This window comes from Zea mays, chromosome 5 (genome assembly GCF_902167145.1).
Source record: "Zea mays cultivar B73 chromosome 5, Zm-B73-REFERENCE-NAM-5.0, whole genome shotgun sequence".
NCBI lineage: Eukaryota > Viridiplantae > Streptophyta > Magnoliopsida > Poales > Poaceae > Zea > Zea mays.
This window is the reverse complement of record NC_050100.1, coordinates 15940930-15953666: the sequence shown is the minus strand read 5'-3', so window position 1 is coordinate 15953666 and position 12737 is coordinate 15940930.

Genomic DNA, 12737 nt, shown 5'->3' with positions numbered 1-12737 from the left:
ACGACATCACGCGGCCGGAGAGCGGGATCCGGAGCAGCCTGTCTCGCGAGACGAGGTCTCGGAGATAGGAGAAACTCCGGAAGAACGCGTCTTCAGAGAACAAAGGAACTCCCGACGACGTGATCGCCGACGAGCTCAGGAACAGGCTGAGCAAGATGCAAGGCAACGCCGGGAGAATCCATTCTTCGGGCGTAACCTGAATCCCGACTTCGCCCGAGCTATGAACACGCCGAGCGAAGTCGGAGGGGTATTGGCTCGGATAGCTGATGGACTTCCTCGAACTCCTGACGCTGAGGGCTACCGACGACTGTTCACCCAGGCGGCCAACCATCTTCTACCGCTTGCTCACCCGCCGAACGATCTACGACACGCCATCAACAGTCGCCGAGACGCGCGAAGCTCCATCAATGCTTCGCGCGAGCGGTGGCATGAGAACGAGATTCGCCGTCGGGAGGAGTACGACAGGGATCATGGCATCCCGACTCAGAGCCAAGCCACCGGAACTGAGTCGGCAACGACCTCAACTGGCGGAACCACCCGGGGACGGTCGAGGAACCACAATCACAACTCCCCTCCCCGGGACGGACATCGTCCCCGACGACAGGAGGACACGTGCGGAGTGTCCGCTCTTACTCCGCGCCTTAGGGCCGTCCAATGGCCTCCCAACTTCAAGGTATCCAATGTCGACAAATATGAACCTAAACAGGATCCAGGGGGTTGGCTAGCCATCTACACCACCGCTGCTCGGGCTGCCGGGGCATCCGAAGACGTGATGACCGCTTATTTACCCATCGTCCTTGGGCAAGACGCGCTGCAGTGGCTGCGGCATCTACCCCGACACTGCATCGACGACTGGGGGACTTCAGTCGACGCTTCACCGCCAACTTCTAGTCCCTCTCCGACAAGCCGGCGCAACCGTGGGACCTCAAATCCATCAAGCGCCGAGGGGATGAGACTCTTCGGTCGTACCTCAAAAGGTTCCAGACCATGAGAAATCGTATCCCCGAGGTCACGGAGGCGGCCGTGATCGAGGACTTCTACAGAGGATCCAATGACTCGGCTTTCGTCCGAGCCATACTACAGAAGGCGCCGACTACCTCTGAGGAACTGTTCCGGGAAGCCGACCTCTACATCACCGCCGACGAGCGAGCTCAGGACCTTATCGGAGGAGCAAAGCCTGTGCCGGCAGCACCACGACGCGACGCGAACCAGCCACCCGACAAACGCTGGGAGAAGAGGCCTCGTGAAGAAGTACACACCGCCGGACCACCTGCCTCTCGCGCCCGAGGAGGACCTCGCGGAGGCGAACGCACGCTGGACGACATCCTCGACGCCCAGTGCCCGTACCACAAGGACATGCGCCACACTCTTCGAAACTGTCGGGACTTCAAGCATTCTGTCGGACACGGCCGACCCTTCCAACCTCTACCTCCTCCTCCACCGAGGTGAGGACCAGATGAACCACGACAACCTCATCGGCAGGAGGAGGGAGGAGGAGGAGCTTTCCCACGCATCGACAGGGAGGTCAACGTCATCTTCGGCGGACATGGGTCGCAGGAGAGCAAAAGACAACAAAAGCTCAACAACCGCCAGATACTGGTGGCGACCACCGGTCCTCCCGCCCCATACCGGTGGTCGGAACATCCGATCACTTTCACTCGGGGAGATCAATGGCTCAACTTCGACCATCCAGGCAAATATCCGCTCCTCGTCGATCCGGTGATCCAAGAAAGCCGGGTAAAGAAAGTGCTGGTGGACGGGGGGAGCAGCATCAACGTCACCTTCCCCCGGACACTCCAAGGCTTAGGAGTTCGCCTCAAAGAGCTCCACGAGTCGGACACTCCTTTCTTCGGCATCATGCCGATAGAAGGGGAGTACCCGCTGGGCCACATCTACATGCCGGTCACCTTCGGAACTCCGGAGAACTACAGAACCGAGTTCCTGAGGTTTGAAGTGGCGAACTTTGACTGCGGGTACAACGCCATCATCAGGAGGCCTGGATTGGCCAAGTTCATGGCCATTCCGCATTACACATACATGATACTGAAGATGCCAGGACCGCAAGGGGTCATAACTGTGCGCGCCGACTTCCAAGGCGCCGTAGAGTGTTTCCGAGTGGCTATTCAAGCAGCTCTCACCGCCAAGCCATCGACGGTCCCTTCCGCACTGGCGAACTCTAAGCCTGAGGAAGACCTCGCAGTACCGGCAAGCGAAGCTCAGACCGCGACCTCTATGCGGCCGACTGAAGAAACCAAAAGAATCAACCTGGGGTTCGCTGATGAGCGCAAAACGGCTATCATCAGCTCCAGCTTGGACGACAAATAGGAAAGCGCGCTCGTCCAGTTTCTGCAAGATAACCGAGATGTATTCGCATGGCAACCTGCGGATATGCCGGGGGTCCCAAGAGAACTGGCCGAGCACAAACTGAAGGTCTATCCCCAGGCAAGGCCGATTCGGCAAAAACTACGTCGTTTCACGCCCGACAAGAGAGAGGCCATTCGCACCGAGTTAGCTCGCTTGGTCGCGGCTGGATTCATTAGAGAAGTGTTACATCCCGAGTGGTTAGCCAACCCTGTTCTTGTACTCAAAAAGAATAAAGTGGATTGGCGCATGTGTGTTGATTATACTGATCTCAACAAACACTGTCCGAAGGATCCTTTCGGGCTCCCAAGGATAGATCAGGTGGTGGACTCCACCGCTGGACGTTCTATGCTGTCTTTCCTGGATTGCTATTCCGGATACCATCAGATTAGTCTGGCAAAGGAAGATGAAGAAAAAACGGCATTCATTACTCCGTTTGGTGCTTTCTGTTATACCTCCATGCCGTTTGGCCTCAAAAACACTGGGGCAACTTACCAGAGAGCCATTCAAACATGCTTAGCCGATCACTGGGGCAAGCGTGTGGAGGCCTACGTGGATGACGTGGTAATCAAAACGCAGGACTCAAAAAACTTCATCGAAGACTTACGACTGGTTTTCAACAGTCTGAGGTGGTATAGATGGAAGCTTAATCCCGAGAAATGTGTTTTCGGGGTGCCAGCAGGAAAGTTGCTCGGGTTTATCGTCAGCCACCGGGGAATTGAGGCTAATCCAGATAAGATTGAAGCTATCATGAAGATGGAAGCACCTCGATCGCAAAAGAAGGTTCAGCGACTTACTGGATGTATGGCAGCTCTGAGCAGATTTATATCCAGGCTAGGAGAAAAAGGTTTGCCATTTTACAAGTTACTCAAGAAGGTGGATAAGTTTCAATGGACTTGAGAAGCACAAGAAGCTCTAGACGCTCTGAAAAAAATTCTTGACAACACCACCAGTACTGAAACCACCCCAGCGAGCTACGTCAACTCAACCAGCTGAAGATTTGCTATTGTATATCTCTTGCACGGCTCACGTGGTAAGCACCGCGTTGGTAGTCGAGCGAGTAGAAGGACATGCCTATCCAGTACAACATCCTGTTTACTTCATTAGTGAAGTCCTAGGCCCCTCAAAGAAAAAGTATCCTCAAGTTCAGAAGCTATTATACGCAGTACTTCTAACTGCCCGCAAGCTGCGTCACTACTTTGACGACCACAAAGTCATAGTAGTTACAAGTTTTCCAATAGGGGATATTCTTCACAACAAGGAAGCCATCGATCGAATAGCCAAGTGGGCTTGCGAGCTGGGATCTCATGACATCGAGTTCCGACCTCGCACTGCCATCAAAACTCAAGCACTGGTTGATTTCGTATCAGAGTGGACCGAACAACAAGTACCAGACAACCTGGAGACTGCAGAAGTATGGCGAATGTATTTTGATGGCTCACTGAAGCTGCAGGGAGCAGGAGCAGGGATTCTCTTCACTGCGCCTGGAGGCGAACACCTCAAGTACGCCCTCCAGTTGCTATTCCCGGCCTCCAACAATGCAGCCGAGTATGAAGCTTTGATCCATGGATTGAACATTGCCATATCGTTGGGCGTCAAAAGATTGATGGTATACGGAGACTCTCTGGTAGTCATTAGCCAGATAAACAAGGAGTGGGATTGCTCAAACGATTCAATGGGAAAATACTGCACTGTCGTCCGAAAGCTGGAAGATAAATTCGAGGGTCTAGAATTTCATCATGTAGAAAGAGATCGGAACACAGCAGCCGATGTACTGTCCAAGCTAGGGTCCAGTCGAACTTAGGTACCACCCGGAGTTTTCGTGCAAGAAATTCTGCAGTCGAGTATCTCAATGGATCAAATAGAAGAGTGCAACATCATAGATCAACCCGAGTCAGACTCTGATGACTGGAGAAGGCCGATCATTAAGTATATAAAGAATGAAGAAGAACCAGACGACAAGAATTCGGCAGAGCGCATTGCAAGACAGTCGGCTCACTATACACTTATTAGGGAGACATTATACAGAAGGGGTGCATCAGGCGTCCTCATGAGGTGCATTCTCCCGTCCACTGGGAAGCAACTTCTGGAGGAGGTCCATGCTGGGCAATGTGGAATACATGCAGCCTCCAGAACACTAGTCGGGAAGGTCTTCAGGTCAGGATTCTATTGGCCAACAGCAAAGAACGATGCAGCCGAGTTAGTCCAGAGGTGCGAAGCCTGCCAATACTTGTCAAAGCAACAACACATGCCAGCACAGCAATTGCAGACCATACCAGTAACTTGGCCTTTCGCATGCTGGGGACTGGATATGATTGGACCTTTCAAGAAAGCTCAAGGGGGATACACTCATGTATTGGTAGCGATTGACAAATTCACTAAATGGATAGATTTCAAGCCCATTGCCTCTTTAACCTCTGCTAAGGCCGTGGAATTCATACAAGACATAATATTCAGATTCGGGATACCAAACAACATCATAACCGATTTAGGATCCAACTTCACAAGTTCAGAATTCTTCGACTTCTGCGAGCAAAAGAGCATTCAGATCAAGTATGCATCTGTAGCCCATCCAAGAGCCAACGGGCAGGTTGAGCGAGCCAACGGGATGATATTGGAGGCACTCAGGAAAAAGGTCTTCGATAAGAATGAAAAATTCACAGGGAAGTGGATAAGGGAATTGCCCTATGTCGTTTGGAGCCTAAGAACCCAACCTAGCCGAGCCTTGCATGGAAACACTCCTTTCTTCATGGTCTACGGGTCGGAGGCAGTGCTGCCCGCTGATCTGAAGTTTGGGGCGCCGAGGTTGACCTTTGAAAGCATAGCAGAAGCTGAAGCCACCAGGCTGGAGGACATAGATGTACTTGAAGAAGAACGGCTTAATGCAGTAATCCAATCAGCACGGTACCAGCAGACTCTAAGGCGCTATCATGACAAGGTTGTGCGATAGCGATTCTTCTCGGTAGGAGATCTCGTCCTCCGCCGAATTCTAACGAGGGAGGGACGACACAAGTTATCACCCTTATGGGAAGGACCCTTCATGGTAGCAGAAGTCACTCGGCCCGGATCGTATCGCCTCACTCAGATGGATGGCACAGAAGTTGGGAACTCCTGGAACATAGAACACCTCAGAAAGTTTTATCCCTAGCTGTATCTCAAAACTGCTGGGATGACGATGTACTCTGTAAAGTGGGAATATGTCATCAATAAAAAAGAGGTTTCAAAGATACTCAGTTCATTTACAATTGACTTGCATTCTTACTCGACTCGGGGTGACCACTATGCCCTACTAACGGAGCAATCGACTTAAGTCGGCAACGACTTAAGGCGGTGCAACATGCTCACGCTTACTTAACTCAAGGTGACCACTATGCCCTACTAACGGAGCAATCGACTTAAGTTGGTGACGACTTAAGGCAGTGCAACATGCTCACGCTTACTTAACTCAGGGTGACCACTATGCCCTACTAACGGAGCAATCGACTTAAGTTGGTGACGACTTAAGGCGGTGCAACATGCTCACGCTTACTTAACTCAGGGTGACCACTATGCCCTACTAACGGAGCAATCGACTTAAGTCGGCGACGACTTAAGGCGGTGCAACATGCTCACGCTTACTTAACTCAGGGTGACCACTATGCCCTACTAATGGATCCATCGGCTAAAAGTTAGTGGCGACTTAAGCCGATACAACATGCCTTTACAATTCAGGGGATGACTTCCATATCCCACAAACGAATTTCATAATCATCATGCGTCATTTCATTATTATAAATTTACGAACTGGTGAATTCTGATACAATAAGAAAGTCATTATATCATTCGAGTGCTGAACTAATGTCCTCTGACAAATACTCGATTATGCTAACCGCACGCTCAAAGCACGCAAAAGTTTTTCTTTATTTTGCAAAGTCTTTCTCAGGAGCGACCGACGAAGAAGGGCAACTCGAGGAATCAGGGGCAGCATTCACATCAGCCCTTATGTCTTCAGGAACAACCACGCCGGGTCTCCTCATCAATATTCGTCCTGCCCGAATAGCCTTGTCCATAGCTCTGTCACGCTGGGCTTTGAGAGTAACAGAAGTTTCTTCGACAACTTTAGCAGCCAGTCGAGCAGTCTCTAGCTCCTGGGCAATGGATTTCTTGGAAGCTCAGAGTTCTTCAATGGTGGCATCCTTTGCTAATATCAGTTGCTTGAGGCGAGTCACTTCGTCCGCGGATTCCTGCAGCCTGCAACGTTGATTGTCCAATTCCTCCATGGTAAAGCGGTGACTCCTCTCTAAGATGGCCAGCGAGTTACTAGAATCACGATACAATCTGTCAAGATTGTCACGAGAGGCAGCAAGGATACGCTTTTCTTCCTGCGAGCAAAAGTCAGCTCCTTCAAAAACCAAGCAAGTAATAGGAGCATAGCAAGGCAAGGCACAGTTTTGTAAATTACCTTTTCAGAATCAAGCTGAGCATGAAGGGAAGAACTCAGGGCATTGGCATCATCCAGGGCAGCAGAGACTTGACCGAGTTCAATTTGGCCCTGAGAGTACTTCTCCTCAAAGTCAGTGCACCGCCGAGCCAATTCAGCCAGATCTCGGGAGTGTTTTTCCTCAAGAATTGAAATCTGCCGAGTCACTCCTAGCGAGAGATGATCAAGCAAAATGGGGTCAGAAGGTAAGGCAGTCCACAGCGAAGGCAGAGAGAAGCAAAAAAGCACTAACCAGCGTTGGTTACCTCCAATTCAGAGACGCGACGTTGAAGTGACACTGGATTCCAACATGCAAGAGATGAAGCTACCTCTGGGGCGGAGGCACCCTGTAGCCTCAGCTGGCTAGCCATCCCATCCACCAAAGCCTGATGAGGAAAACAGACGAGTGTGACAACAGCGGTTTAGGCAATGTAAAAGTCAAGTTAAAATACATCACAGTACCTGGAGGTTGGAGAAGAACGAAGGGATCCCCAAATCAGGAGAGATCAGTTGATAACCAGGCGTAAGACCACTACCCGAAGCAGCTTGCAATAAACCAGTGGGAATCAGCTCGGTGCCTTCAACAGAGCCCAACGCTCGATCAGCGGGGATGCTGCCTTCTAAAGCGACTCCCTGGTCCAAGGTTTGAGCTACCACCATACAGCCGGAGTGTGGAGGAGATCCCGCGTGAACGTCCATGGAGGTACAGGAAGGAGACCCTGCTCGGGCATCCTCGGGGGCTGGGTCATAGTTGGCACTGCCCATTTGAGCCGGATCATCCCCGGCAGCACCCTCGGGGGCTGGGCAGTGGCTTACACTCTTCACCCGAGCTAAGTCATCCCCGGCGACACCCTCGGGGGCTGGGCATGTGTCAGCACCACTCTTGAGGTCCAGGCTCTCTGCAGTAACCACTTCTAAGGTTGATGGGCCCTCATCTACTTCCATAGGACCAGGACGATTCAAGTCAGTCTCCCGGCCCTCAAGATCGCGCTCTAAGGTCGACGAGGCACGGGATGACCTCAACCCAGCATCGGGCACGTCAGCACAAGCCTCCATTGCACCATCATTCACTGGCTCCGATAACCAGTCCTCTGGGACCATATCCTCAAGAGTTTGATCAAAGTTGGCCAGAGACAGTCCTTGTAGACCAATGAGGGCAGACAAAGCAGGAGAGGGAACTCCACTACTCTCACCACTGGCGATGAACTGCCGACTGTTCTTTCGAGTCAAAGGAACCTCATTCTCTTCCTCCTCGTCATCCACACCGACAACACAAGCAGCACCCCCATTGGGGTCAGCAACAGGCGGAGCACCCACATTGAGATCAGCAGCAGATTGGGGACACCCATTGGGGTCAGCATCAATAAGTCCAGTCGCAGGCGGTTCTTCGGTAACATGAACCAAGGTACCAGCATCCTGATCAAAATTGGATACTTGCCGGAGGCGCCTTATTTTCTTCTTTTGCTCATCAGCAGAAGGCTCAGGCTGATTGGTTCGGCAAGGGTGCCTCGGGCGAGCACTGACAGGCCTTCGAACATCCAAAGTCGTATCAACCTCTGGAAGGGGCACCACTGCCAACGCCCCAGCAGGAGCAGCGTCGGAAGAATCCTCAGCTAGCAAATCGAGCATAGTGTTTATATCTGCATCACTAGGGTTCAGGGGCACCTCGAAATGGACCTGCCGTTCGTCATCAGGAATCTCCCCAAGCGAAGCAACCAAAGCACTGACTTCTTCAGCAGAGGGTTGCACTCTAAGGCCCAAACTGCCATCAGTAACAGGTGGATTCGATACAAATAGGGTGAAGGCTTTGGGAGGAGGCAAATTCCAGGCCGAGTACGCCACTGGAGCACCAACATTTGACACCTTGCCCCTAAGGATCATTTCAAGTCGGCTCACCAAGTCTGCAGAAGGGATTCTCCTGTTGGTAACCCGAGTTGAGTCGGCTAGCCCTCGGTACAGATAAGCTGGATAGGCCTGTCTTTCAGTGGCTGGATATTCTTGAAAACAAAGTCAGCAACCACAGCTTCAGCAGTTAGACCTCTCTCTTTCAGCAGTCCAACTTCAGCTAGCAACACACCTGCTTCAGCTACCTCCTGGTCTGTGGGAGACTCGGTCCAGCTCGGGGTACGAACGTCTGGATGTCTTCCCGACCGGGAGGGGAGAGAATTCCCATAATTATCAACTATAAACCACTCTAGGTGCCATCCCTTAATACTGTCCTTAAGGGGGATCTCAAGATACTCAGTTTTCCGCCCGCAGCGCATCTCCAAGCTGGCACCCCCGACCAACTGATGTTGTCCCCCGGCCATCCCAGGGCGACAATGATACAAATACTTCCATAAACCAAAATGTGGCAGCATGCCAGGAAAGGCTTCGCATAAGTGAACGAAGATGGAGATTTGCAGAATTGAATTAGGGTTTAAATGGGTCAAGTTAACATGATAGAAATCAAGGAGGCCGCGGAAAAAGGGAGAGATGGGAAGGCCAATGTCGCGGAGGAGAAAAGGGGCGTAAACAACAGACTCGTGGGTATCTTCTGTTGGAACGGTAGACCCATGGCAAATCCGCCAAGAACAGAGTTCCCGCGGAGGAAGAACCCCGATGGATACGAGATGAAGGAGTTCGGTTTCAGAAATGATGGACATATGGTTACCTGCGAAAGGCAACTGGCTGTTGGGGTCGATTGGAGGAATCACCACAGCAGACGAGCTCGCAGTTTTCCTCTTGGGTGCCATCTCGATTCCACCAGCGAGCAAAGTGGGAGGCGAATGGCAGAGAGGTTTCGGAAGCGGGAAAGCAAGAACTAGGGCACGGAAAGCAAAGGCGGCTAAAAGCGCAACTCTTATGGGATATTCTCGAGCCAGATACCGTTTCAAAAAGTGCCCAGTCATCACCCGGCGGTTACTTCCAAAATCCCAGCATGCCACGTGGAACCCCGGCAGTTATCTCCAGAACACTGGTGTGCCACCTCATCACTCGGCCATCGTCCTCAAAGTGGGTCGCGCGGCCTGCTATCACTCGGCGTTGCCTCCAAAACGCCGATTTCATGTTCAGTCGCTCGGCATTGCCTCTAAAATGCCGACGTCGCTTTCCAGTCACTCGGCGTTGCCTCCAAAATGCCGATTTCATGTTCAGTCGCTCGACATTGCCTCTAAAATGCCGACGTCGCTTTCCAGTCACTCGGCGTTGCCTCCAAAACGCCGATTTCATGTTCAGTCGCTCGACATTGCCTCTAAAATGCCGACGTCGCTTTCCAGTCACTCGGCGTTGCCTCCAAAACGCCGATTTCATGTTCAGTCGCTCGGCATTGCCTCTAAAACGCTGACATCACCTTCCAGTCGCTCAGCATTAACTCTAAAATGCCGATGTTGCTCTCCAAACACTCGGCGTTGCTTCTAACACACTGATACAGTCTTCAGTTGCTTGATGTTACCTCTAAAACATCGACATCGTTTACAATTTACTCGGCAGCTATTTCTGGAAGCATCAGTTTGATCCCCAAGTCATTCGTCTACTGTTTCAAAGAAATCAGCTTTATGAACAAGCGAGACGAGTCATCAATAGGAAACCAACGTCATTCTTTCATTCAAAGGGAAGATAATAAACTTACAAATCAACTCTTTGCGAGTTGATACTTCCCTACTATTACTACATTACATTACTACTACTACTACACTACGCTATACTACTCTACATAACTACTACATTATTCTAACTATACTATACTAATATCTAAAAGACCAGTGGCATCTAGCCACTGGCCCTGTTGCTGCTGCCGCCGCCACTGCCCCTGCTGCTGCCGCACCGGTTGCTGCCCCTGCTGCCGCCGCCGTCACCGTCCTTGCCGCCGCCGCTCCTGCCGCTGCCGCTGCCGTCACCATCACCGTCGCCATCGTCGTCGTCACCGCCGTCATCGTCGTCGTCATCCTCGTCCTCGCCGCTGCCGTCCGAGTCCTCCTCGTCCGAGGAGTACTCCGACTCATCCGAGCCCTCGAGCCCGGAGCGCTCGACGGCCCGGATGTACGTCCAGACCTCCGCCGCAAGCCCCTGGGAGTCGTCTGAGTCGTCAGACGACTCACGCAGGGGGACGGGAGCCGGAGACCCCTCAGACCTAGAGGAGAACTCCTCCTCTGAGTACTCCGAGTCACCAAACTCCTCCGATGGAGGAGTTGGCTCGCGCTTGCGCTTGTTGTTCTTGCCCATGGTGGAAGCAGAAAGGAGAGGAGCGAGGAAGGCAGCAGAAGAACAGCGAAGAGATGTGAAAAATCCAGAGAGACAATGGCGTTATTTATAGAAGGAGGAGGCAACCGCTCACCTCCAACCGCGGTCACCGAACAGTCGCAAAGCATTCAATAAGCACTTCAACCCGTCTGAAGACACGTCAGGCGGCTGACGCCGTTTCACGCAACACTACACCCATTGGGACTCCAGTCAACAGCGCGAAGGATATGATTACACTCGCCGTCACATCACATTACTACTCAGAAGCAGCCGGCTAAAACACTCAGCGTACCAAGCCGTCCCTTGCCCACACCCATTGGGGGGGACGCCCAGGAATTAACAGTATATTTTTCAAATTGGTCACATCTGTGCAGAGCACGCAGTGAATGCCTCAAGACAAAAATGAGATATCAGTGAGAATTAGAGGGAAGCCAAATATAGCCAGTGGAGTACAAAATATGGTCAACAGAAACGACTTGAAGACTAGACAGAGAACGTCCATCAAATGTCTAATCAGTCACAGAGCAAATAAATTGCACTACCCAGCAAGATATGGATGGATTGCGAACTCGGCTGCAAAAGACAAAATACATGCTGACCTCTGAAGCATAATATTGATGACATAGTGCGGATGACATCATGCCAATTTTTTACAAGCAGAAAGGATAATCCTCAGCAAAAAGACACAAAAGGGAGACCTTCGAGCGGATTATCCTCAAAAATCCACTTGAAGGTCGGGGGCTACACCCATTGGGTGCACCTCCGATGCACCCCATGGATTATCATTCCAAGCCAAGATAGTGCCAACTTCTAAGGCGTGGGGCAAGATTAAAAGGCTAGCCCTCAATCAAAACGCAGGAGCACAAATGGAAACAATTTCTGAGGAAGACCTTCGAGTAGATTATTTTTTTTAAAAAAATCTACTCAAAGCTCGGGGGCTACACCCATTGGGTGCACCTCCGGTGCACCCAATGAAGTTCAGAATCCTACAAATTGAAATGCCGACCTCTAAGGCACAAACTCGAAACTAAGCTTCGGTCAACGAGTGATCGAAGCAGGAGAGGACAACAGGAGGTCATTTCCTTCGAATCACCTGCAAACTGGACCTGGGATCTTTGGGCTGATTACCTCTAAATTAACCCAAAGATCGGGGGCTTGTGGGGGATAGATATCCCCCGGGTCCACTGAAGAGTAAAAGACCTCGCGAAAGGCCCAAGGGCCCAATAAATCATAAGGTCATTCTCTCGTGGGCCCGGGGAAAGACGACCAGCAAAGCAAATCGACATGAGGCCGGATTGATGTAAACCCGGATGGCCCACGACGTCAAGCGAGTGACCACAACAGAGATCCGATTTTCCCGCGCTGGAGCCCCCATGCAACGGAGCCATGCAAGGATAAGTCGGCGAGGGTTACGCGAGGATAAACTCAAGAGGTTCACTATCTTTTAGCTACTCGTTGTTATCATATCCACATGTATTGCCCCACGGTCGAGTATATAAGGCCTAGGGGGCACCCCTTCAGATCGATCGACCTTTTACTTAGCCACCCACGTCAACTCTCTGTAATCTCAATTCAGAGAGCTCTTTTGTAACCACATCCACCAAGCATACTCACCAGGACGTAGGGTGTTACGCATCTCTAAGCGGCCCGAACCTGAAAACCATGTCCACTGTTCCTCGTGCGATCGGCACGAACC